The 27,368-nt window shown below is 45.4% G+C and overlaps 1 protein-coding gene across 12 annotated transcripts in view; it reads right to left on the bottom strand.

Moving 5' to 3' along the window:
* FOXP1 (forkhead box P1) overlaps positions 1 to 27,368 on the bottom strand; it is a 344,878-nt gene that overhangs the window by 179,746 nt on the left and 137,764 nt on the right. For 10 of the 12 annotated variants that reach the window (XM_021409247.1, XM_021409246.1, XM_021409237.1 and 7 more), the window contains one exon: positions 21,792 to 21,857. The gene's annotated coding sequence lies outside the window, so the exon portion shown is untranslated. Of the gene's footprint in view, positions 1 to 38; positions 60 to 21,791; positions 21,858 to 26,132; positions 26,262 to 27,368 lie in introns of those variants that run through there. The other 2 variants (XM_021409243.1, XM_021409244.1) reach the window with 2 other exon arrangements.

Below are 27,368 nucleotides of genomic sequence, written 5' to 3' on the forward strand. Positions count from 1 at the left end.
AGCCCGCGGCCCGGCCGCCCCGGCGCAGCTTTACGTACACGCGGGGCCGGGAGGCGGCGGGAAGAGTTCCGCGGGATGGATTTGACACTTCTTTTCCGGGCAGCCTTTTGTGGAGTTGCGCCGTTTGTTTCTTATTGTCTGAGCAGCAGTTGGAAGCGTCTCCCCGAGGGGGCCCCTCAGCCCGGCTCGGCCGCTTTGACAGGGAGGTAACCATATTAGGATGTGTATGGCAAAGTAAACAATAACATAGTTGCAATGAAATGGAAATTTTTTTTCAGCTAATAGTGTTGGTGTCAGCCCCGTTTTTAGCCTGTCCCAGTAGTTTTGGTTTCTGGTTTGAACAGGCCGTGTTTTTTTTTTTTTTTAAATTAAATATATATATATATAAGGGGGGGGGGGGGAGGAGAGGCAAGTGCTAGCAGCTTCCAAATGTCTCGCCGCGAGCCTGCTGCAAAGGGCTCGGGCACGGGGAGAGCGTTCAAGAGCCAAATAAAGCCATGTCACTTTCATCCCTGCAAAAAACCGAAGGATGCCCCCACACGCGTTCCTGAGCCCGGCCGGGGGGGCTGGGCGAGCCGCGGGGCTGCAGCGGGCCGGGCCGGGCCGGGCAGAGCGGTCCGCCCGCGGGCGCGGAGTGCAGCGGCACGGGCTGCGGGTTGCAAAGCTCGGAAATCGCCGGGTTTACGGGATAAAGCACTTTAAGCAAATTGTAAAATGCAGGTGTCAAGTTATTCGGTTTAATCAGAAGCAGAGCTCGGCGCAGTTGCCGTGCGGAGGTTCCCGCAGACGAAGTTCTGCAGTCGGCGAAGGCTGGGAGCCGAGCAGCGCTACCAGAACGGCCCCACCGCGGCCCGAGCCCCGGAACAAGTGCAGCACCTCGCAGCGAGGACGAGGCGGCTGCCGGAGCCGGGGCCCACGGGCAGGCAGCAGCAGCAGCACGGGGCGGGGGCCGAGGGCGCTGCACCCAGTGCCTGGGCACGGCAGGGGCGGGCGAGCGAAGTTGCTGCGAGATCGCGCACTCGGTTTAGAACAAAGGCAACATTTCTCTTACAAATATGATGCATGCCTCCCCTGCCAAATTCGCTCGTACTCAGCTAATCTGCAGCAATCGCAACATCAGTGTTGACATCTAATGGTACCTACGAGCATCTCTCTGCCTTTCCGTACGGCGCGAGCCTGCTCTGCTAACACACTTTACATTCTCCAACCATCTTGTTCCAACCGAACACCCATAAAATCTCGCGGCGCGCTGCTTATCTGCGCTGCGTGCGCGCTCCCCCCAACAAAAATAAGAAGTTAACTCGACGCGCTGATACCAGAATCAATCCATCACGCGACCAAGTAGCAGTTCAAAAGTTCAAAGACATGATGGCCAGCTCGCTACCACGCAGCACTCACCCAATAATAACTCGACTCCATCACTCCTCATAGTATAGACAATTTCATAGCATCATTTTCATTAGGCTGTCTCACTGAAAATTGCTAGCTATTTATGTATACGCTAAAATAAATTAGCCATTTCATCGAGCACCGTGAGTCTTATAAAATACATTAACACAATACTCAATTTTCCAGTTGGAGTAAATAAATAAATCAATAAATTCAATGCAGAGTAATTTATATATATATACATTTTTTTTTTTTTTTATCGAGGAGCTTCAGCTCTCAGCGTGTTTTTATTGGGTTTATTTGTTTCAATAAAAATTGAAATGGGCCACTGATCTTAGCTGTAAGATTGGAGGGGGGGGGAATCATTAATATTAAGGAAGTATACTGGGCAGTACTGCCAACTTGCAACGTCTAATTTTTCATCAAAAATCATTTTCACTGCAGCTATTCAAGAGCCACTCAGTTCTGGTGGGCTCGGCCGAAGGAGGCGACCCCCAAAGTCTCTTAATGCTGGAAAAGGGGCAGGGCTCAAATCTGACACTTCCACCACAGCCTTCAGCTGCTCTGTGATGAGGACAGGAACCTACACGGGACCGGGAGGAAATAAAATATATCCCTCATGGCACGGATCAGCCTTAGCAATGAAAAAAAAGTCTGAACTGAAACATACCATCTAAGCCCATAATGATTTAATATAATTCCTCTGAAAAGGCTGCATGTGAATAGCACAGTTTGTAAACTGCCTGGTGCTAACAGAAGGGTACTTTCTGTTCATATTCACTCTTTAACCTAATCAGAGGAAAAGTAAATATCAGGTCTCAATTTTAATGACTGACTATAAATAAAAGCTTTTACCCAAAATGCACAGTTTGCAAAGATAACGATTTTAAGTATGATGTCACTAGTGACCTATTGAACTGCATGGCACATGTCAGACAGACGTCTGTTTCTTCAATTGCAGCAATAAATTAGTAGCCACAGAATCTGTTCTGTCAAGAAAACGTGAAGCTTTCCTATTCAAATAAAAGTTTAATGAATGTTTCAGCTTCACTGGAAGAGTCAGGATGGGGGAAATGTGGCCGGGCTGGCTGCTCTGCGCAGCGAACCCCAATCCCTGCCAAACGGAGCCTCCTCTGTACCCAAATGCACAATAAAACTGGTGTGGGCAAGAGAAATTGTCTTCCATACCTTGGAGATGCGGAGCAAACCCCGAAGACTTCATGCCCACTGAGAAGCAAGCAGTGATACGCACGTGCCAGAGAAGAGCTGCTGCTTCTTCTTCTGCCCCCTGTGCAATACTGCTTCACAAAGCACATCGTACCAGCAGGGCCCAAGCCACGGGCAAGGCTTTCCTCGAACTTTACACTGCTTCATGTATTAGTATTGCAAAATATGGCACGTGCATACTTGTGTAGTGCCTGCCCTCACTCCCATATACATATCCCATAGCTGTGACCACTAACACCACCAAACGCAACGCATCCCATCTTAACCACCTTATTTTCAGCTATTAGCGAATTTGCCAAGCGTTAATCACTTGCACTGAACTTTTCCTTACTGGGCATTCTGCCACAGGCTAAATTCTTGTGAAACATTTCAGCCCAAAACACTGAGATGCTGCTAAAACGAGAGACAGGGAAACCACGGAGCTACCCCTGGCAAGCACCCATTCTCCAGGAAGCCACCAAGCTCCCACGTGCTGCTGAACAGACACGGAAACAAGGCTGTGTGTGCCCTCAGTGGGAGCTGCTGTGTGGCCCCATTCGTTCTCCACCTAGAGGAGACAAAGCTGGGTCAGCATGGAGGACAAGGAGGAGACAGGGACAAGGAGGCTGGGGAGGAGAGGAACCGTCACTGCCTGAGCATGGAACCAGTTCCAGGGGAGGGCTCTGTCCACTAGAGAGGAGCCAGAGGCTCGTCCAGCTCAGGAGCAGGAATGTTTTGTAGACCTGCAGCCTGGCCAGCCTGAGATCAAGTGCAGTTATCTCCAAAGCAAAGTCCCTGGTTTCAGTGCAACCTCACGGAATCACACAGGTTGGAAAAGACCACGTAGTCCAACCATCCACCTACCATCGACGTTACCCACTAAACCACATTCCTTACTACCACATCACCTTACACATCTCCTCACACATTTCCACATTTTAGTCCCAAAATGTGGAAAATCCTCAGGGTTCTCAACCAACTGCCTCTAAACATGTTTCCACACAGCCAAGGCAGCATTTATTTCTCTAATCCTTTTCTGAGAAATGGCTGCATGGTCTTTGTGGAAAGCTCTAGACATAGATAACTTCAGCCCATCCAGCTTAGCATTTACTTACTTGAGGGACAACAGGGTTTTTCACCAGGAAAAATTTATTAAAAAAAAAAAATCTATTTTTAAATAGAAACAACATTGATCTATTTCTTGGTGTAAGTAAAGAAATTATAAAATAATCACTTATTTTTCTTTTGATGCTACATGGGCTGGCTTCCCCACGAAACACTACCACTGTTTTCTATTAGTCCGTCCTATGCACAGAACTAGTACAAAGCTTTACACAAAAAACCTGACAACCATCAACCCAACATGTAATAAAACAATAGAACAAGCCCCATACAGGAGGGAGGAACGCATGGCTAAGACTTCCCCCATCTGACTCATGGGCCCATGCCCTTCAGCACACAAAGGCACGCTGCCTTTTCCTCCATGCAGACTCTTCAAAAACCAAAATGCAAAGACTCCTTCTCCCATTGCCCTCATTGAGCTGCTCCCTCCCTGTGAGGCAGGAGACCCCCAGGTGCAGCAGGATGCTCCTTCCAAATCTCACTTGTCCCACGGGGAGGGGCCGGACACAGCAGCTCTGCTCCAGCGCTCGCAGATTGCTCGCTGGGTAGAGCTCCGGAGGAGCTCGAGCTTATGATAAGCAACGGCATACTTAACAGTTACATATTACTGTTCATGATAATGCAATATTTCATTTGGGTGATTTAGAAGTCCCTCTTGACCAACTTACAGTGAGACACCAAACGCTTCATCAATCACAACCATTTTTATTCACAATTCAGTGCAAAAACTACAGGGAGAGTTGAATTTTCAGTAACTCACTGGGGAGGGTATTGCTACCAGCATTGAAAATCCTCCTATCTCACCAATTTTTATGTTTGATTCAAATATATTTTCTTTCTAAGCAGCATTCCATTTTCCCACATCTCTCTGCTACGTTTCTTATCATGGCAGGGGGAAAGAGTATCCAATTTAATATCTGTTTTGCAGGACAGGAGATTTTTTCATATCTTATGCACTAAGGAAAGCTGCAGGGGATGGCTTAGCAGGCTGAGCATCAGGTTTTAAATACCTAGACTCCCTGGAACCACAGATCCCATCAGGTCGCCTGAGCCCTTCATGTTCCTGGGGTAGATAAATTAAGTGTCATGCTGTTTACTTTGCTGGGATCTTTCCAGTGAGACCTCTGCAGTAAAGGTCCCGTCTGTTTTGCGTGGAGTTTAAGGTTAAAGTCTTGTGGCTAAGGCACAGCACCGGGTGCCACCTTGATCTCACTAACGCTAATGGCAATTCTGCCATTTCTGTTAAGACAGACATTCGAGGGATCTGCTCCCAGACTTGCTCCAGTGTCATTGGATGGCTGAAAATTATTCAACAGCTTATCTGCCTCCGGCTTGGTGACTGTTAAAAGAAAAAAAAAATACATATATACTTCCCAGATGTTTAATTCGTAAGATACACAAAACCGTCAGACCCAGAGATGACAGAAGAGAGGTTCATCATTTTTACAGGCTGGTTTTTGTGACTGGAGGGAACCCCCCATTTCTGCAAAGCCATACCCCCTTCCCACTGCCCTGCACCACGCAGAAGCAGTTTGCTCCTGCTGTGACCAAGCCACCAACATCAATGACTCACACCAGGAGCCTGTTAGAAAGAAATACCTGGAGGGAAGCGGCATGAAGGGCTCACAAAAGCCAAAAGGTTCCTAACAATCACAAAACATCACAGGTCAACAGATGTGCAGAGGCATGCACTCATACTCACACACACACACCATCAACCCTGAACATTTCCAGAGGTTGCTTCACCTCCAAAAGGTCCAATTCATGGAAAGCAGACCCAGTGCTGAGGAAAACAGGACACGGAGCAGCTGTAAACACACTCTTTGCACCTACTCCTGGCCTTACTCTTTCCTTCCCAGCTGCCATTATTCTAATGCATATAGATGCACTTCCCTCTCACTAAGGAAGATGAAGGCCAACTACAAAGCAACAATTAAAAAAAAAAAAAGACAACTGCGTTCTTCACAACACTTCCCTTTTAAGCAGAAATTAAGCAGAAAGCAGATTTCCTTTTGAAGTGGTTAGAGAAAGGACTGCATTTTTTATTTGTCTTCACAAGGGCTGACGGCATATATTCAGTGCTTAGGGTACCAGAAATAATAATTAGCACTCCTAAAATGCTGTGCGTCACAGCAACATACCAAAGGCTAAGCATGGCTGTGGGCATGCTGGCAGGAATACCCTCTCAGGTGTTCTCTTGTAGCATGCAGCTCCCACATTTGGCTCTCAAGCCTCCCCAGGAACCACTGGAGCTCTGGCAGTGCATGGGCATAGGGGCCCTGTTGGGTTGGCATAGGAAAAGAAACAAGAACCAGTCCTTCAGCTCTGTTTAGGCACTGCTACATGCAATCTGGCTTTTCAGGTTGTTTGGCTAACCAGAGGACGCAGTATCAGCCCAATTGTGAAAACAACTCATATTCAAGCTAAGAAATTCAGTGTGGTAAATGTATTATTTGCACTGCAGAGGGAAAAAGCTCTGGAAGGGAAAGGAAGCAGACCATTACTTCTGGATAGGGACAGTTTTCATGGCAGCATTTGGGTGCATCCCACACACTCAGTCATGGAAGGGGACAGAGGGAAGTCAGTGGATGGCCATGCAGCTACCTAAAGCCATTACAACAGAACCTTCCTAACCTGTTTTGAAGCAATTACTAAACCTCCTCATTAATAACTTAGACAAGAAAGGACGCACACCCCTGACAAAGCCCTTACCATATGGCTGTTTTGCAGGAGTGGCTCCAAGCTCACGGAGCAACACCAAACCCTTAAGAGCAGGAGCCAGAAGATGGGAGCACCCCTCTGCCACAGACCCACCTCTCAGCAGCCCAGTGTTCCCACCCTTCCTGGCTCAGCCTAACAAGATGCCTTCCGTATTCCCATCTGCCCTCTTTTTGCTCTCTGCCCAGCAAAGCACAATTGGCCCAAAGCACTGCTGGCTGCCACGGGTGCTGGCAGCTCTTTTAGTGACAGGCAAATCCTTCATGTCCAGCATGTCCCTGAACGCACTGAACCGTGGCCAGAGCCTTGCTACGGGTCCCAGCATAGGCAGAGCCAAGCAGAAAAGAAAACCATTGGCCCTGACTCTAACCTCCTGTTTCAGTACACTTCCAAGTCACCAGTGGTCATCGAGGAGACTTTCAGACGCGTGGACAGGTTAGGAGGGAAGAAAGCAGAGTCAGGGCTGTGCCCCTGCAAGCAACGCTGCTTCCAGCCAGCAAGCCAGGGCTGGAAATGGAAAGGACGAGGCAGATTTTAGAGGGAAGCAAAGTATCTCTCCTCTCTGCCTATCAGGTCTGAGGGGTAAAAGATGAAACAGGATGGAACTGGTTTTGGTTTAAAGCTGCAGAGGAATCACAGGAATAGAGCACTTACAGAGAAATGTATTTTCACGTAAACTTTTATGCTGCCATCCCTTGTAACTGGGCATCAGGGAAGATGTTAATAAACACCAGGGCAAGAAAAACACAGTAAAAAATATCAGACTACAAACCCATCTCTTCCAAGATCTTAGAAATAGCTCTGCAGCTATATACTGCAGGGAGCCAAGCACACTGAAATGCAAGCTTGCATCTTAAACATAAGCACACATACATACAAACGAGTTTCTACAGATATTTGTCTGCTGTACCACAATATTTTCCAGGGCCAGCACTGCTGCTTGTGTTACAGCGCTTGTAATGCAGCCGCAGATCAGGCCCCCAAGAAGGGGCCTTGGAAAGAAGCTGAAATAGTGACAGTTTATGTTGCTGGAGTTATTTCTGAGGCACACTTGCTGTTTACTGTGTTACTATTTCCAACCAAGCTGCAAAGTCCACCCATAAAACAGGAGGAGGCATCTCTTTGGGTGAGGGACGGCGCAGCACACGCGAGGAGGACAGACCTTCAGCTGGGCAGAGCTCCACAGGAATGCTCCTGGCCTGATGTACAGCAGAGTTTCCTCCCACAAAGAGGAAAACCATATTCAAAATCTCCAGTTACGAGGCTCCTCTCAGTATATATTTACGCAGGAAGCTCAAATAATTTAATACCATGCCTCACTAATCATCTGAGTGCACAATTTTTGCAGGGCCAAACGGTTCTAGTGCATTTTTGTTGTGCATCTATTGCTCCTGGCTTAAAAAAAAAAAAGATGCCTCGGAAGGTTAGTGGTACTCTTAAAGGTGGTATATACCTGTGCCACATACAGTCAAACGTGATTAATCGTAGGCCCACTAGGAGAGATTAACCTGCTCTACAAGGAGTCAAAAACTACTCGTAACGATGGCAAATCACAGCATATGGCCAATTGGACAACTTCATTCCACTTCAAAGGGAAATTAAGTCATACACTCTGGGGTATATTCTCCTCTTGTTACACTCGCAAATCCCCATTAATGCTAATGATTGCACAAAGTGTAAGAAAAACGCTACAAACACATAAAACAAAGCAAGATTGGTCAAGAATATGCAAAAGCATATGCAGAGGGATCTAAAGAGCATTTAAATGAAACACAGCTTCTTTCTTTCTTCCTTTCTTTCCTCAAAAGCAAATGGCGTGCAGTATTGCAAATATATATAATTTGCCAACACGCGTAAAAACTACAGTTCATGAAAAACAGTGAAATAGAGCCCTGAAATTCAAGGCCAGAACAAGCTCCTCATCTTGACTGGAGATCAGAAAACTGGCTCCTCAAGTGAAAAAGAACATCAATTCCATTTTTTCTAAGAAAACCATTTCCTACCAACTTTGAAAACAAGAATGTCTACAGTGATCTGATTGGACTCTCTGTGATTGTTTTGGCTCGGCTCCCTCATCCCTCCTCAGCTGGGTGGCTAAATGTTAGTCTAACCACGAGGTTCAGAGGGTTCTCTTCTTATTAACCTTCCACTTCACGTTTCCAATCTTAGAGTGGAATATAACCTCCTTTCAGAGACGCTGCTTTTTCTCAGTTACTTCCGAGGTGAGAGTTCTCATTTATGTCCACAGTTGTGACGTAGGACTACTGTGAAAGGACACCACAAAGTTAAGGGATGGGACAACACAGAATTAATAGCTTGGACAATATGGAGTTAATAGATTGGGGTTTGGCATTTCTCTGCTTCCTTTGGACTGTTTCTTATTTGTTTGTTTATTCTTTCAGAACCACACAAGAGCAGTTGGATGGCTCCAAAAGGCTGCGAACTCTTGCCCAAGTTTTGATGCGCAGACACGAAACGAAGAGATGATCCCTTCCACTCAGCCTGCTGATGGCAACCGGCGACCATGCTTGGTGCTGGGGCAGCCCCACAACTGGGGGGGTCACAAAGGCCCCATGCCACCACCACGTTGTCCCCATGGCCCACCAACACTCAGCTATCAATATGAAGGGAGCTTGGGTGAGGATTGAAAGCACACAAACTGCTCCTGAAAACCTGCTCCCAGGATCCCCCTGTTACAGCCCTGAGTCCTCCCAGCCCGCTGTTACTGCAAGCCACAGGACGTTTTCCAGCATGGTTATTAGCACCACCCCAGCCAGAGCTGTTCAAGATGGATCTTGTCTTTGAGCAAGCAAGAAAAATTCACAAGGGAAAAATCAGATTTGGAAACTAACCGTTTTGTAATCTCCTGCCACGCAATTTGGTTTTCAGGCAAACTTCCAGCCCTTTCAGTAGCAAGAAAAAACAGACAAATTCACCGACTTCCACCATCTCGTGGTGCACTGAGACCAGGGCGCGATACGATGCCACACGCGCTGAAAACCTGCACGAGCGGAAGGGAGTGACGCATCCACGCACGGTGGTAGAGGAGACAGAACACGTAGCACGTGAAATAAAACTGAGCCAAAATAACCAGTTCTGTTACAACAAATTCATCTTCCCGTGTTCCCCTCCTGGATTCGGCACGGCTGGCCTGCCTCGGCAAACAGCGGGAGCACCTGGGCTACCGCAGCACTCTGCCAGCTGCCAGCCATCCCTCTGCTCCAGCACTGGCTCCTGCAGGCCGTGGCCGCAGAAAGGGCACGAGACAAGGAGAGGAGAAACGCTGGCAGAGACGACAGCAATGCTGAGCGCTGCGACGCGCTCCCAGATACCAGCGGGCTATTGCACTGCCCTTATCAGCAGACACAAGTTCAAGGTCAGCCTTGATGCACTTACTGAAAACTGACACTGCCCGCGTCCCGCAGTCAGCACAACTTCAAATAAAGCCTCCCAATTATTAGCAGTAATTTTGTTTATTATTGCAGGGCCTCGGGACAAACAAAAAAGGAGCCCCGTTGTGCTCAGCGCTGTACAAAAAAGCTTAATTAGCCCCTCCGTAGGTTGCTCCCTTGAGGTTTTTTTTAAACAAGATCTTTTCGAACATAAATAAATTCAAATTTCAGAATTCCAGAAATCCGTTTCCTGAAATGTGTTTCCGTAAACAACTAAAACAACTTTGCCTTTCCGACTCTCAGCTGTACAGCAAACACAGAACTCTTGTTTACTTCAAGAAAAACTCATGCTATAAAATCTTCACCTCTGGGAGGTAAATAGGTTTCTGCCATTCATTTAAGCCAGGATTTGAACCAAACTTTTTTTCTTAACTAGGTGAAAGTTGGGCAACGACACGTTTTCTGTTGTTTCTCTCCTCCAACTGCACTACTTACATACCAACGGTAAATATCCTCCATGTACAGGGGTACCCAGAAATTGGAAAAACAAATTAAGATAACACTATATGAATTGGTCATGAGAGCTCTGGAGTTTGGCACGATAACAAAAGCACTGCACGTCTAGATAAGAGGAATACCAAGAACGTTATGACAGTCAACACAGGAAAACTGGAACGAATTTGGGGGAGGAAAGTAAATCCTCAGGCTTCTCTCACTTTCACTGGGAGCATGTGATCACTTACAATACGGGAGATGCCAAAGTGCCATGCCCTTACCCAGCAGATCATGTGCTACTTCCAGCAGCAGAAGGAAGAAGTAGCACACAAGGTAAGAGGTCACCTCATCCCCCGAGCGTCGCCCACCCGTGGCCTCAATTGTCCCCAGCTTTTCAGAAGATGGATCTTGAGCATTGGCCCATCACCTGAAGGTATTTTATGACCATGTTCAAATGCAAATATTTCCTGCTGAGACTCCACCTCACTCAGACTTGTACCAATAATTCAGAAGTCAGCAGCTATTACATCCTATTAACCAATCCTACAGACTCTGCTTTGTTTCTTTTACCATCACTGCTCACTGATGCTGCCATTCACCTTTGAAGATACCTGTCCAATTCAGCTGCACCGTAAGGCCACACTTTGCATTACATTTTCCCAAAGCTTATTCTAGCAATTTCTTGGCAGCAGACGTTGTTTGGATACCCCATAGAAACTGCATACTGAACACTGATTAGAGTTAGTCCCATTACCACAGACTGAACCAGTTAGCCCTTAAAGCAAGTTTAAGAGCTTGCTTCCATGCCCCGGTCCCTTGGAGGAAGGCCACTACTATCCTCCAGATCAAGGAAGAAGCTGACACAGGACCTGGAGGTGCCTGGAAGCCCTCCAGTACTAAATACATGCCCCCAGAACAGTCATTTCCCCGGCACGGTTAAATAAAGAAGAAATAGCAAACTACTTTGCACACAGAGGGTAAAATCAATAGAGTTGATTCAGGCAACCACAATGACAGCACACAGCTTGACATACATACACACGCTCCATTCAAGGTGGAGGTTCCCCAGTTCCCGTCTCAACACCCAGCTCCGCACCACGCACCTCCCCACTGCACTCGGCAGCGTCTGCTTGACATTAGTACTAAACATTATTCATTAAGAGCGTAACACTAAAGTGCAACATGTAAGTAAATCAAACTCTTAATGCTCTATTTTACAAATTTCATGGGCCACTGGGGATAATTAAAAGGGTAATTATATAAAGTTGGTGCAGTTTTGAGACTCAAATGACATTTTCTGCTTTAAAGCACTCAATGACCTGGTATTTTTCTAAGACAGTCTTTTTATACTTTTATGGTCAAGCAGCATAAACAAACAAGAACTGGTTTTTAAGACATTACAGTTCCTTTTTTTTTTTTACTCTCTCCCTCCACACCACTTTCCTTGATCAAAACCATTCACAACTTATTCCTGAAGTCCTACATTGAGATATCCAGAAAAACGCAGCCTTGTACAAAAATCACTGATCACTCTACCATGATGCTGAGCCTCAAGTCTGGTTTTATCCGTAGCTCTGAACAAAAATGGTATTGCTTTGGGTGTTTACAGCACTGGAGTGCTGTTTGGTTTGTCACTGTGTTTAACCACTGCTCTAAAGCTAGCAAAGTACATTACTGGTAGTAACAGCTCATGAAAAATACAGCGAAGAAACTGCTAGTGGCAGAAGCATTTAACTTTCTTGTTAGCAGCCTCCCCCATGTGGCACTTTAGCACCAGCAAGTTGTTTATTATGTTCTGTGCCAGGCAAAACTGATTAAATGGGGCTCTTAAGAATCAAAGCGTTATAAATTCATGGAAATACAGCAAGCAATAAATTCCATGGAATTAAAAGCTTACTAGTGCTATTAGCATTTCAGGGTGTTTGCATTGTTAATAGTGATGTGTGAAAATGATGTTCCTGTAAGACAAGGCAAACCAACAGAACATATGCATTAGCTGCTACATTTTTACACAATGTCATCATCACTTGTAATTTTTTTTCCCCCAAAACCCAAACGCTCGTTAATGTTTTAAAGAAAAATCTGAACCGAAGCAGTGGTCCATAGAACAAAGATTTACATCCCTAGTAAAATGGAAGTATTACACATGAACCATCGTGCCATTATTGCTCTGTGACAGCAGTGGATACCCCGAAGCAGAGGCTTACCCCGGCTTTCGGAAGCAGAGAGCAGGGAGAGGCAGGCTCACCTTCCTGGCATAACACCAACGGATTACAACACAACTTGCCTGGTGCTAATCTAACAATGTAGTAAGTTGCTAACAATAATTCTTAACACCAAAAGAAACTGCAATCAAGCCTGAATTGGTGGTCAGTAAATCTGTCACTAGCTCTCCAAAGAGACATCTTTACTCTGTCCCTCCACCATCAATCCACGGAACGGCTCTGATGGCTGGTGGCGAACCTCCCCATCATTACTGCACGGCTCTGCACATCCCACTACAGCCAGACCCATGTCAGCCCTTCCCTTACACCCATCTGGTTTCAGGTAGCCAATAACTCTGTAAACAGAATCTCAAGTGGAAACCTGGAGAGGAATGGAGGATGCTTCCCAAAACTGTAGAAAATAAGGCCTCGCAGAGCTTTTATTTTCTTTTAAAAAAAGGAGAAATGAGTACCTCTGCGAACTGCTTGAACACACAACAGACAGATAACCTACCCTGCAGTGTCCCTCTGAGGGGTCAACCTGGCTCCCGGTGCAGATGGGAAAAGCAAACCACAGCTTTGCTGTCATAGCTAAGGTTTGACACACGATAAAGAGTCTGTTCTGGATGGTACATCATGCACAGCTGGCAACGTACAAAAGTCAAGACAAACTAAGAAAGCTTTGTCCAGAACAAACAGTCCCCATGCCACGAAGTGACTCAGCTGCAGAGGTGGGGCACCAGCCCCAGGGCCTGGCTGCCAGGCCCCTGCCCCAAGAGAAGCACACACTGCCAGCAGAAGCCCTCTCCCAGGACTGAGGGGGCTGACATTTTGTTTGCCTCTAGCAAAACAAAACAAAGCAGTAGGTTTTAAACTGCTCAGAGGCATGTTGTCTTTTTGATGTATGCGTGTCCTGGCAGTCACACATCTGCATCAGGAGAGAAATAGCTCCGTTTTTGGCAGTTATTTAGTCCTTTTCATCTGAAAGTTGAAAATACACCGTCACTGAACCTTTGCAGCTCAGGGCTCTGCATATAAAAAGCAGCTGCTGAATACACGCAGGGAGCGAGGGCTTTTTCTTAATGTTTGAGCAGTTCCAAGTTCAAACCCATTAAAGACCAGGTCACAGCAGGATCATGTCACTATTAATGCATCCAGTTACACGCTGAGGGAAACCCAATATAAAACTATGATAAACTCGAGTTCTCCCACTGCGACGTACTAAGGTCTTATCCAGATGATGCCACAGATCGCTCTTCATGGGCAGTGACCAGACAGGATGTCAGTGACAGAAGAGAAAATCTGGGAAAATTAGCAGGTATAACTGCATACGGTCAGCTCAAAGAGAACATCTCCTCAAGCACCCACAAAGCTCGTCCGCAACTTTCTTTTCCCTTCTCTTCTCATCAGGGGAGAATCTGCCATCATGTTGTTGCCATGCCCCACGCACCAGGTTCCCACATTACCAGCAGCCCACCCTCCATCACATCTCACAAGGGTGAGAACCCCAAGCTCGGTGCTCCTCCTGGGGGTCCATCTCCCCTGTAGATAGGCAAGGCCTCACTTGTCCCTGGGGCACTGTGTGCCTGGCCAAGCCCACGCTGAAAGCAGAAGGCTGGGACTCGTGGGGAGACACTGGGGTCTGCCCTCTGCAGCCTCCCAGTGCAGCCCTGCTCCTACCAGGGAGGAAGACTGAGACATAGGAGAGCAGATAGAAGCAAAGTGCAGAGGGGAACGGAGGGAACCTCAACGTATGGAGCAGCTCTTAGCAGTCCTTGACACTCACCGCTCATGTGGAGAGCACATGGGCAAGAAGGAGGAAGGAGCTGGTTTTCAATTCTTCTCCCCAAGTGCAGAAACGCACGACAATGTCACCAGAAATCACTTTGGGGAACAGAAAGAGAAACTAAAAGCTCAACCACCGGTTCAGCTACATCAGGAGGTGCCAGGCGTAATCACACTCATCTTTCATCACTTCAATTATCAATTACTTCCCATGGGAAATAGCTTTTCCTCTGTCTCCCTGGCACGCAGCAGAGCTCAGGGCTCCTCCTGCTGCAGGCACCCTGAGTTGGCCACCGCTGCCTGAGGGAGGGGACAGCAGAAAACAGAAGAAAGGAGGTTGGAAATAAGAGATGAAATTAAAAGGACAAGCAGCTTTTCCTAAAGTCCTACAAAAAACACCTCCACAAAAGCCTACCGACCGCCAACATTCCCATGCACCATTCCCATCAGAAAGCCTGCTCCCTGCCGCAGCCCATCGTGCCCGTGCTGGACAGACACGTGCCCAACAGCAGGAGCCGGTGCTGACCGACTTGTCTGCCTCCACTCAGAGCTTTCACACTAATGGTGACGGAAAAGGAGAGTGTGGGAAAGAGGAAAGGGACTTCATGGTGCTTTTGGACCTTATCGAGTATCAAGAAAACAAACTGGTTGATCTGCCTGCGTTTCAAACCACGTTAACCATGGCAGCTCACAGAGGTAACATGGCACATGGCAGCACACAGCGCGCTCACAACACCCAGTTTTAGATTTAGCAAGTACACACTGCACACACAGGATCTGCGCTGCTCTGTAAGCAAGGCTCCAAAGCTCCCTACAGGGTTAATCAACTCGGCAAAACTCTGTGAATGCCCTCACATAGTCAAGGCTGGCTGTTTTCTTTCTTTTTTTTTTTTTTAAATACAGAATAACTTAATATTAACATTTAGATGATGTAAAAAGAACTGCCTCGTGCATTCACGTCTCATCACAGAGAAGCTTCAAACAGCCAAAGTCTGCATTTTCAAACCACATTCTTTGAGTTATCCAACTTTCAGGAGGATAGGCCAGATTCTCCTTTTAACTACATGAATACAAACCCCAATAATTCTTTTAGTTTTAAATAATATTTTCTTTAATTAATACTTTTTTTCCCCTCCAAAACATGTACTTATCTGCTGTGAAATCAAAGGCAGAAATGAATTGTTTTAAAGATGGCAGAGTGTAAATAACAAGTCTGGAAGCTTGCAGCCTTACCCTGGCAATTTGTCTCGTGTAATTGACTCAGCAGACATGCTTACAATTTCTTACAACTTTTACAAGACCTCCTGTGGGTTTATTTTAACATTCTCCAAACCGGAGCTCGGAGCTTTGAACACTCAAAGTAAGCAGCACCAAAAGCAATCATCTATCCCTCCTTAAAACAAAGGGAAACAAACAATAAAAGCAGACGTTATTTCTCTCTGGACATCAGATCTCGGAGGAGCAGATAAGCAAAAGAACGTGCGCTTCTTCACAAACCATTTTTCAGTTGTTTTCCAACACTAACATTTTCGGCAGCGTTCAGATTGCGTCTAAGGCTTTTAAAAACAAGATTTTCCCAATGAACATTATCTTGTCCAATTATTAGAATGAAGTTTAAAGGATGACTGATGGCAGCAGCGGAGCAAACAAAAGCTGTAAAAATAACTGCATGACGTTCTTCCAGTCAAAAAGGGGTTAAAAAAAATCCCCTTAGACCCCCAAAGGAAATGGTCCCATTGCCTTTATTATTGATTTATGCTGCTGTTGGCTTTTAAATGCAGCACTTTCTATTTCTAAGATCTTTACAAATAATTACTAATGTCATGACTGTATAGCTCTGTTCCATTGGTGGAAGTGCCCCAGTAGCAGGAAATGCTGGGCCCTTCCACAGACATTTCCTTCCAGCAGTGGGATCCACTGACCCTTAACATGTCAGAGGATTAAATGAAACACTTGTCTTACAACTAATATGGACAAACACGAGAGCTATTAAAAATAACTAAAAGGGTATGACAGGAGAAGAAAGCAGACCTATTACTCAAAAGATTCCAATTTATCTTTGTTTAAAAAAAAAGGAGGAAAACAATTCTACTTTCTTAAAACCAAGTAAGCAAGACATCATCATATTTCAACAAAAAGTATTCTGAAAAGCTGTATTATAAACTACTGATATTAATGATTTGCAATGGAAATGACGTCAGAGTCTTAGTTACAAACATCCAAATGTTTGTGCTACCCTACTAAAAAAATAAACAGTGAGCTCAGAGTCAGAAATGACCCCTTTGAGCAATTAAGCTGCACTGCACAAAGCACGCTGCGAAGTATATGGCCAGCAGAGGTGGGAGAGCCCCAAATTAAAATTCACAGATTGCACTGAGAGAAACACTTAGCAATTAAACATCTTGGAGGTGGCGTCTGAAGTTCCTGCCATTAGCAGCAATGAAAAATGCTTTCATATGTTGCAATGAGAAATATGGGCAGGCAACTGAGGCCAAAACCATCTTTTTTTTTAATGTCTTGGCTTTAGTATGAGCTACCAAATAAAAAGGGTGGCCTCCTGTAATGCCCACTGACATCACTGGTCCTGTACTGCTGCCACCGTAGAATATTGCTGCTACCGCTGCAGGACAGTAACTGAGGCATGCCGGAAGATATACTTCTCGCACGGTAGAAGGCAACAGGCAATGACCTAAGAGATGACCAAATAAAATATGGAATATGCAATAAGAATCTATTTCTGGTGTCATGTGCTCACAACCCCAAGATTTTATAACGCAGAAGCGAGCGCCGTCTTTGCGACGCGTTTCCCAGCGGCAGGCTTCAAGCCGACAGGGCCGCGCGACAGCAGCAGGCAGCAGCAGCGCCCGTAACGCCGTCAGCCTGCCCGCCTCACAAGGAAACCTCAGCGCTGATCTTCCCATCCCTCCCGTTGTTGTCTCATGGCAAAGCATGAGCTCAGGCTATCTGATCTGCAACACGCCTGGGTTCTGGAGCAACGAGACCGACGCCGTTCCTACCTGTGCCATTTGCAATCCTTCCTCACCCAAGATACGATAAAACACAGCATGCCCTGACACATTATCCAGCTTTGTCTTGAAGAAACAGGCTGGAAACTGCATAGCCTGTATCACATGGTGCACGGTACTAACATTTCCTGTGCTTTCGGCTAGGTGTACCTATAGTTTCCTTGGAGTACCAAGTTAAAAGAGTAACACAGTGGTGTACCTCTTGAACAGCGCACACAGGAAAGCCACGATCCATACAAGAGAGGAGAGGCTGGTGGTGGGCTGCTGAGGGCACAAGAACCAGCTCCAACTTGCTGAACACAGCTTTTATGACACCCTTTCCCAAACAGTGCATGCCAGTGAGTCCAAACACCTTCAACAGCACTGCCCATCTCTGCAAGAACAAAACCCCACACAGACCTCAGTGCCTAGCATGGCACATCGTGTCCCCCACCTGGGATGCAAGCTGGATTTCCTGTACCCATGAAGGCTGAAGGGAGGAATGCAAACACCTGCCTGGTGGACATGAGCCGCTCAGCCCTGAGCTTCGTGTTCTTCACAGGTTTGTAACAGATGATGGTACTTTGCATGAAGTAATACAAACGAGCACTTACATTTTACTGAAGATCATATCGAACACCTGCTGCATTAAATGGAAGAAACAACGCAGGATTATGTAAAATACTGGCCAAATCTTGCTTACTTTAAGGTCTTTGTGAAGACCAGAAGGATTTGGTCCAAAAGTATCAGATATGAGGATCAAAACCTGCTACTGACTACCTTAAAGCTGAGAGACATATTTTTCTACCAACCCACTTGAAGATTTATAATACATTAAGGAACATTAAGGAGAAGAAGAAAAGCTAAATGGGCCAAAAGCAAACAAAAGAAGCATGTTCTCTTGAGATTGCTAATGCTGGCAGACAATAGCACAGAAAGAACTCCTCTGACAGATCTTTGAAGTCTTCAATACAGCTTGCTACTGGTCCATGTTAATGAGATTTGCTCAGATACTTTTAAATTATTCCAAAATGTCTTAATCTATTTTCTAAATCTTTTTTACCCAATTGCTTCAGAAAAATCACAGCTTCACTCATCTCCGGACTAAACTTTTCATTAAAAAAGGTGAGGTGTAAAAACAGTTGTGTTGCCAAAGGTAGGCACACAACCTTTTTGGAGAGGCTTACCACAGAACACACAGGTAATATTCTAATTCCTATTACTACAGTTCTCAGAAATGCTTTGCACCAGACCGTACTCTTCAGCTTGAGTAACTCAAAGGCCCCAGCAGTTAGGGTATTTCAACTTCTTCCAAAGTCAGAAAGTCAATGGAGCCAGTCTTCAGAAGTGGCCTGGCAGACCCTAATGGCTCCAGCTACACGACCGATTTCCCACCAGCTGCAGGCCTCACAAATCCCCATTTCCCACTGGGTTTGAAGGACAAGCAAAGGAGAATATATATAAGTACATTTAAAGTTAGAGCTCAGACCCACAGGTCTATCCAATGACCATTTAACTTGGCACCGAGTTACAGAAGGCAGCTCCTGTATTATTACCAGCGTTTAATTAGCATTTAGCTCTGACAAGCTTAAAGATTTGAAAGTTTAAACTAAGTGTAACTTTTCTAAATCCTTTGTGCTGATTTTTTGTCCCTGTTGAGGGTTTTCTAAAGGATTCTATCTGTGCAATCTTAGAGTCTGCATGTGTCTTTTGTTATCAATAATGTACAACTTTAGCAGCATGTTTTGTACTTTTCAATTTTTCAACACGCAAGCTATCCCTGATTTACAATGCTCACTGAATGGTGTTTGATTATTGAAAATGCTTTCACATACTTTTAAACAAACGAATGCTCCTGGAAAACTAACACTGCCGTCCATAATTCTGTAAAAACACATTTCCCCGCCCTTCTCCCCAAATCAAACATTTCAATTCAAGTTCTTACTTTGAGGAATAACTGGCATATAATTAGGCATTATGCCTAACAGTGCTAAATACAGGAGAAGGTAAACATCTTAATTCTGAAGGTTTAACCATCAAAGCCTGTTGCTGCATCTATTCAGCCTGTGCCTCTGTTCAGAGCTCTGTGGAGTTGACAGAAGAAAAAAAAAAACAAAAACCAAAGCACAGCATAACAACCAGTTTTAGCAGGCCTGCCTGCATCCCACCGCACACACGGGGCCAGGCCTGCACGCTGCTCTGGGACAGCCGGGGCCACACGGCCGCTCCTCCAGGAGCAGCGAGCCCTGCTCTGTAAGCACACTGAGCAGCTTAGCCACTAACTCAGAAGATGGGATTTCACCTGAAATTAAACTATCAAGCAATTGAGCTCAAACTCAATCAACCAAACCCTTAACCTCCCCTGTTTCAGTGGCATGGCTCTAATTAGGACTCTATCACTATTTCCATTACTATCTCTTATTCTCATGGTTTATTATCTCGGCAGTTTCAATTCTCACCCAGTTGAAATTTGACATCCAGTTTCTTAGACCACATATCACTCATTATGGCTTTATTTTATGAAACATTTTGCAAGATTACAGACAGATCCTGGAGCAAACAGCTTTCTGTTGGAAACAGCACCCCGCAACGCAGCGGAAGAAGGACAAATCCGTACTTTGTCACAGAAACGTGTCCTACCATTGAAGGATGCACAGAAAAACCCTATTTTTAAGTTCTGAATTTTGTTTTAAAGTTTGCAAACATGCTTGAACGTGTGTCCCACACCCAAGTACCACAGTTAATCCACGGTGTTTTCTACAGTCCTCAACGTCTTCCCACATCTCCTAGCTTGGCTGAGCCCCACAGAGCCACTCCTGTGTGAGACTCAACCTGCAAGACTCAAGAGCTCAGCCCGGAAGATGGAATGGCCCTTTGCAGTGAGGTATTCCACACGTCACCCAAACTGCTGACTGCAGAACAATGCACACCAGATGCCGGATGCCTGGCACATGTTGTGGCCCAATGGCACTAACAGAAAACTTGCCAGCTTTTGGAGAAACAGGTTATAAAATTCAAGCTAGTCTGAAGAGGTCAAATAGCACCATGGCCACACATCAACCATGTCTCCATAAGAACACCAACATTCTCAGGCAGTCTGATGCACTTGGGACTTTATTATTATTTTTTTTTCTTTTCTTCAAAAAACCCAAAGGGGAAACACCACTGCTGGGCAAGGAGCCACTGTCTGAACCTGTAAGATCTGCTCCTTTTTCAGTAGCTGAAATGCATCTAATAAACCATGGGCTCCTACCATTAAAAAAAACCAAAGCAACTAGTAATATTCAAATACTGAAGAGAGGCATATATCATACAACTGACATACACCATGGGGACAGCCAAAGACTGCAATATTCACTTGAACTTCATGAATTTCATCCTCAGTAAATATATATTTTTGGCAACAAAGAACTAAAAGAAAAAAAAAAAGAGCAAAAACACATCGTCCTCAGATCTATTTTAATTTAAAGCAGAAGAGAACAGGGACATTTTTCCCCTCTTGAAGTACATTTTAATAAAATTAAAAATAAAAATAGCTCTAATTCACTCTGATGCATTTAGTCATTCTGTAAAATTCTAAGTTTAAAATGAAATCACCATTTTATATTCAAACAAGGTCAAGAGAACAGTACTAACGAGCACTGACATCACAGCGAACAGCAGCCACTGCTCAGCGCTTACATCAGTGTTGCTTGTTGCTATGGTGCTTAACCGACTATTAATTTCTGAAAGAAGGTGATTATAAAGCAGCCATATGAACCTCAGTCAGATGACACCCTTCAGTACCAAACGCTGATCTGCGTTACTCCTGTCTTCTGCAAGTTAATTTTTATGAATCACCACTTTTGTGATGTTAATATTCCTTTCCAGCTCGAAAGTTTGGGCCAGAAGAGAAGCAAGGAGTTAATTCTGAAGGAAGGGACTTTCACATCGCTTTAAATAAAAATCATTTTGCATAGAGCAACAGCTAAATTTTGCTCTCCATTGCACTGCTGTAAACCCAGCAGTGCGTTAGCTCGGGATGCCGCAGCACGGAAGCTAACCTGGCCATTCCAGAGGGACTTAGCCCAGCAAGACAACCAACCCTGCTGTAGGGCAGAGCCACTGCAGCTCCCAGCCCAGCACTCGTGAATGCTGGCCACGTGGCCACCAAGATCAGCCAGAGCTGGGTCTTCCCATTCACACACAGCTCCACTCCGTCATCAGACAGCTCCCATAGCACGTGGTCAGAAGCCAAAAAGGACATCTTTGTGGCCTTTCTCCTAGAATGCAATTGGGCACCCAGACCAGTGGCTTCTCAGGCCAAACACAGATTTGAGACACAGAAGCTTAGTGCCACCCAACCTCACAGCTCCCACCCGGGATCTCACAGGAGCTTTACTCATGTAACAAAACACATTCATGGGGTCTGTGGGATCAGGTCCTTCATCCAGGCATGTTTCAGAAACTGTGCGCAAAACGGTATTTGTATTTACCTTCTTCAGTTGCTTCTGTAAAGCAATCTTCAGTTACAGCCACCCAAATAGGTCACTCTTCTTACCCTGCAGAAAAGAAGGGAACACACATGACTGCCGCGTCCATGCTAGCAACAACACCCAAAGCATTTCATTGGCCCCACTCTTGCAAGTACAAACATAAATAAAGCAACAAATGAATCTAATCGTGTTTAATGGTGAATGACTTTCAGAGAGAGTTAATAAAAACAATCAAGTCACAGGACTGCTGCCTATCGGTACCAGCCCGTGTGAGGCTCTTCAGTTCAGCAAGAACAACTTGGTCTTTGGGAGGAAAAAAAAAGCCAACAAAAAACCGTGGAGATGAGACATCTTTGTTCTCCAGCATAAACTTTCTTAATCTTGATGTCTATCAATCTATTTTCAGTTTGAATAATATATGAGTTCAGTCCTTTGTTTCAGAAATCTGACTATTGTCTGAATGAGTTCTCCTTGCTTAAGGCATTTTAAGACCATTTGTAACCATGCCTATTTTAGCTTCTGGATCCTTTCCTTTTCCATCCTTTTCCATAGAGACACAGTCCTAGCTAAGATTTTAAAACTAGCTGCATCCTCCACGCCCAATTCAAAAAGTTGTTTACTGTCTTGAGGTTTCTTCTGGTGAAGCATACCAAGAAAGCCAAGGTGGTGAGAACAGTGGGTATTAAAGGGAGAAATAATTAAAGTGTATCTTTATAAAAAGTAGGAGGGAGGAAACAGCACGTGCAGGGTTTTTTTTACCCTGTATATTACTGCATCTTGTGTACTCTCTCTTATGCAAAAGAGTATGTAATCTTTTAAGAAACATGACAATCTGCCACTTTCTGTTCATGTAATTGGGATCAACATATGGTACAAGAGAAAAGAAAAACATTTGTTTATTAATTTAGATCAAGTTACCAACTCAAATCACTAACAGCACTCAGAATTAATTCCGCATCAACTGACCAAATACCTTAAAAGAGTAAAATTATAACACAATTTCACCGAAACGTTGACCTGCTGCTGCAGGGGTGCAGACTAACATACTAGAATAAGGACAGAAAGAAACGTGCAATAATTTGCCGACACAGATGACATCATACAAAATGGAAAATCAGTGACATGTGGATGTGTAAGACAGAGCTACGTGAAACTCCATTTCATAAAATTCACACAGTGAGGTGGAGCTTTGGGGGTGTTACTGAAACTCGCCAAATGCTAACTTATGCCATTTACATCAGGAGATAAAGCTTTTGACTGAAGCAGTAGAATACCAACCTCTGGGAAAAATCAGAATCTTCATTAAATTATTTCTGAAGAAGATGTACTCATTTGCCATTTATTTTGGAAGGAAAAAAAAAATGTTTTCCCAATGAGAAAGAGGCATTTTCTTTACCATTTACCAATTATTATTTCTAGGCAGGAAAAAAAAAAAAAAAAGGCTACCTTGAGATGAAATTAGTATTGCTTTTATCTGCCGCTCACTGGCATTTTGTTTTATTTTAATGAGGGAGAATTTCTCTTGCCAGTAGTTGCGACGAGGTAGCAGGAGATGTGGACCACAACACATGTGTCTGACGGATAGGAAACGCTACGTGCTTCACTGGGGGACACACAGACACAGATTCTGCACTCTAAAGGACATAACACTACTCCATCATAATAGCTCCGGCCTCACCTTCCTGAGAGTATGTAAAACAATACATCTTTTATGTAAAATACATGACCTCTGACATACGATGTGCTCTTAGATTAACAACAATAGAGGCTTTTATCTTGCTTTGCTGCAGGGGTTATCTCGGATGCGACACTTTCAACCCCTTTTCATATTTATCTATTTTATAAATTCCCCGGTATTTGGCAGTCAGATCTGTATTTTGGCAGTATTTTGCAAGCAGACTTCACTTCTACCCCGAGCCTTCATGATAGCAAGAGAACCATCTTAAAATACACTTTTTAAGGAAACTGCTGAAAATTACATGTTTGCATAAAACGTGCATACAATAAACCTTCCGGTGGTGCTGTAAGAGGCAGGTAACTGCCGAAACGAGCTGGTTACAGAGGAAACAAACACGCTGCGAGGAACGTGCTAAGGCTGGGCCACCTCTGCTCAGGGAGAGGACACGCTCCAGGAGGGCAGCAGAAGGGGAGGGCTCAGCAGGGCAGCTGCTCTGCCCACAAAGCAGTCGCTGGCAGAGTTGGGGCTGCTTGCAGTCCTGGCTATCTGCGCCGTGCTGCATACTACCTGGCTTTCCAAAATTTGGATAATGTACCACAGAAATTAAAATGAGCAGCAGGGACAGCTGTTCCCACCTGTGAAAATTTCTCATTAATAGTCTAAAAGCTGAGTATCTCAAAATGTAGAAATACAAATACAGACTTTCCTCCTGAAAATGTTTATATGGGTGAGTGAATTGATGTAGGCAACACACATTCCTTCCATCATGCTGTCTTTAAGATAAACACCAAGTACCATCAACACTGTAAGTGTGTGTGTGGAGCAAACAAGGAAAAAATCCCAACCTACCCAAGCAAGACAGTTTGCTACACTCATATTTTCCCTCGAGGAGATGATTAAAATAGAAAAACAAACCACACACAAAAACCCACTTTGCGAGCAGCAGTGGCCATATCGTCTCACAAGTCAAGGGAAGCTCCCCCAGTGCCTGCAACACGGCTCTGTTGGCTTAACTGGGATCACACATAGGGAAAAGTCCATGCAGAACTACTGGCTCCTGTCAGATTTTACAGTCATTCCTGAAAACGTGCAGTTCACGCACTGAGTACCTCAGTTTCCCTATCAGCGAGATGAGTCAGTGCTTTTCTAAAGCATTCTGAAATCCCTGTGCACAAAAATACGTTTTATAAGAGCTGTTTTCAACAGAGGTTTGGAAAGACGACCAGTAATAATGCTAAGAAGATCACAACCTGAACCACTGCCATGACCTCCTCGGTTGACTTTAAGACAACGAACCCCTATTGCTCCGGATCAGGCCCTACCCATCTGTTTGGTACCAAGGGGCAAGACAAAAAGAGGCTTTGCCATTTTACCTGCTGCTGGGTCACTCCCTTTGGCACTTCTGATTGCAACACACTTATTCAATTTAGTGGTCTCCTCTGTCAGGAGATAATACTGGGGAAGCTGTGAGATGGAGTCCTAACACCAAGTGAGCACTGCAAAGCCAAATTTAACCCAAAATACAAAGAATATACAGAGATAAACAGCGCTGCAGAATGAAGTCCTACTTAAAAGAGTAACATTTTTATTAATATCAAAATCAAATAGCCTTGGGTATAGCCAGAAATAGATTAACAAAGATCTTGAACCCACACAGAGTGGCTGTGAGTAATTTTACACAGGAAAGTGGAACATCAGTTGAACTGCTTCCCTGCTTAGCATTATTCACTTATTTTTTTTGCCAGTGTCCTGGCGCTGAGAAGCTTGCAAATCATTACTGGAAATCTAAACTAGAGAGGGAATCTCCCTGTCGTTACCTAGAAAGCACAATTTTTATTCGAAATAGACAGAGAACACACACGTACGCCAGCACAACAAAAACTGTTTCTGAATTTTGGTTTCCATTAACTTCTCTTATATAAGATCAGCTGAACTGTACTTCATGTGTCTGGTTCTGTGATTCTGCGATGAAAACCTTAACTACAAGTTTTCCTGAAAGCTTTAAAACAGCAAAACTTGATAAGCAACATAAGCACTCCTGTGCAACAAACTCATCTAAAGACAGCGAGCCATCCAACACAGCTATTTCTTTCCCTTCCAAACTGCCTGGGCCACATACAGCTATACCAGCCTGACAGATGCCCTGCTATTGCCATTATTACTACTTCGTCATCCTGGAGGGGAATCGATGCAGCCAATGATCTTGCTCACTATACGTACGTAAAAGAAAAAGAAAACACTCCTTTTTTATTTGGTATTTTGTTAACCCTGAGAATACACCTACAGAGTGCCCATGAAGAGCAGCAGCTGTGCCAGGCGTGCTGCGGGCACGGTGCTGCACGCAGCTTTCCTAGCCTTGTTCTAGCACACAAACCACGTGCAGTGCTGCTTTGAAGATGTTCAGAACAAGCCCCTTCAGTTTTGCCATGCCTTTTTTTTTTTTTTATAAGAGGTATCGAGCAACCAAAATATAGATAGATATAAAAATATTTTAAATACTGAAGGGAGAAAGAATTCTGCCCACTGTCAAGGCAGCTGCTTGTTATTGTGTAGTTTCTATGAAATACCATGGGATTTTCTTTATCGGGAGTCATTATCGCCTCCTCAGAAAGTGAAAAGCAGGTGAGCAGCGTAACTGCAGGGGCCAAGTGCTCTTCTCCCACCTCGCTCTGAGGAGGGGAACGGATCTGGCGCAGGCCGAACGCAGGGCCAGCAGCTCGCTGCCTCTCGGGGAAGGGTGAGCACATCAGGCCGTGCTTCATTTCCAGTCATCGGCAGGCTGGTCAGAATCTCTGCCTGGTGCTTTTTTGTTTATTCTAAACAGAAATAAAGCAAAAAATAAATAGCAGCACGAGGACAAAGCTACGCACAGCACATTTTCTCTTTCCAAAGAATATTACCTTTCACGTCCACTGTAACCTTGGAAAAGAATCACTTGACGTGAGCCAACGCTAGGAAAGTAATCGCAAGCCATTCCTCCCCCGCTCTGCAGCAGCTCGCACGGAGCCGTGGGCAGCAGACGAGTTGAGCGCAGCTCGGCAGCCCGCAGCCCGCGGCACACGGACGGCCACGCGCCCCAGGACGCCCGGCCGAGCGCCGTGCCGCCTCCCGCTCCCCATCTCCCTATTCCTTAAAATAACTCCGTGCCTGAACGCCGGCCTTAACCGTTTTACGTCTGCGCTAGACTTCTCCTCTGGAAACTTGGCCTCGTGGGAGTGAGGAGCAGAGGGAGCAGCTGCGGGGACGCTGCGGGGCAACTGCGGCGGGTGCGGAGCGGGCGGTGTCAGCGCTGCCCAGAGCCAGACAGAAATTTAAAAAAAAAAAAAAAAAGCGGGGGGGGGGGGGGGGGGGGGGGCAGTTACTTTTCGAGACTCGCACAGCCGTCCCTCCGCTCTGGGGCACGGCCGCAGCGCAGCGAGGAAGCGCCGCCGCCTCCCCGCCGTGCCCCCGCGCTCACCCCGCTCCCGCCCAGCCCGCGCCACGGCGCTGCCCGGAGCGCCGCGAGCCCCGAGAGCCCCGGGCGTTGCGCGGCGCGGGGCGGGAGCGGGCGGCGCGGCACGCGGCCCTTACCTCACGGCGGCGTGGGGCTTCGGTCACGGCCACGCGGCGGTATCGCCGGGGGATCCTTTAACAGCCCTTAAATATTGAAGCCTAAAAACAATATTTGCTGTTTTACCTTTGAAGCTTTAACAAAAGCTTTGTTTTAGCATTTACCTCGGTGTGCAATAAGAGTTAATAATCAAATCCGTCCCAACCCCCACAAATGTTAAACAAAAAGATAAAAGAAATGCAAATAGCTATTGTCATGGAAAGTTAAAGTACCTGTCTGTATTTTTAAGTGAAAACTATTATCTCTATCAATCAAAATTTAAGAATACAATAGCGCTAATCACACGAGG

The sequence above is a fragment of the Numida meleagris genome, chromosome 11 (assembly GCF_002078875.1).
Source record: "Numida meleagris isolate 19003 breed g44 Domestic line chromosome 11, NumMel1.0, whole genome shotgun sequence".
Lineage (NCBI taxonomy): Eukaryota > Metazoa > Chordata > Aves > Galliformes > Numididae > Numida > Numida meleagris.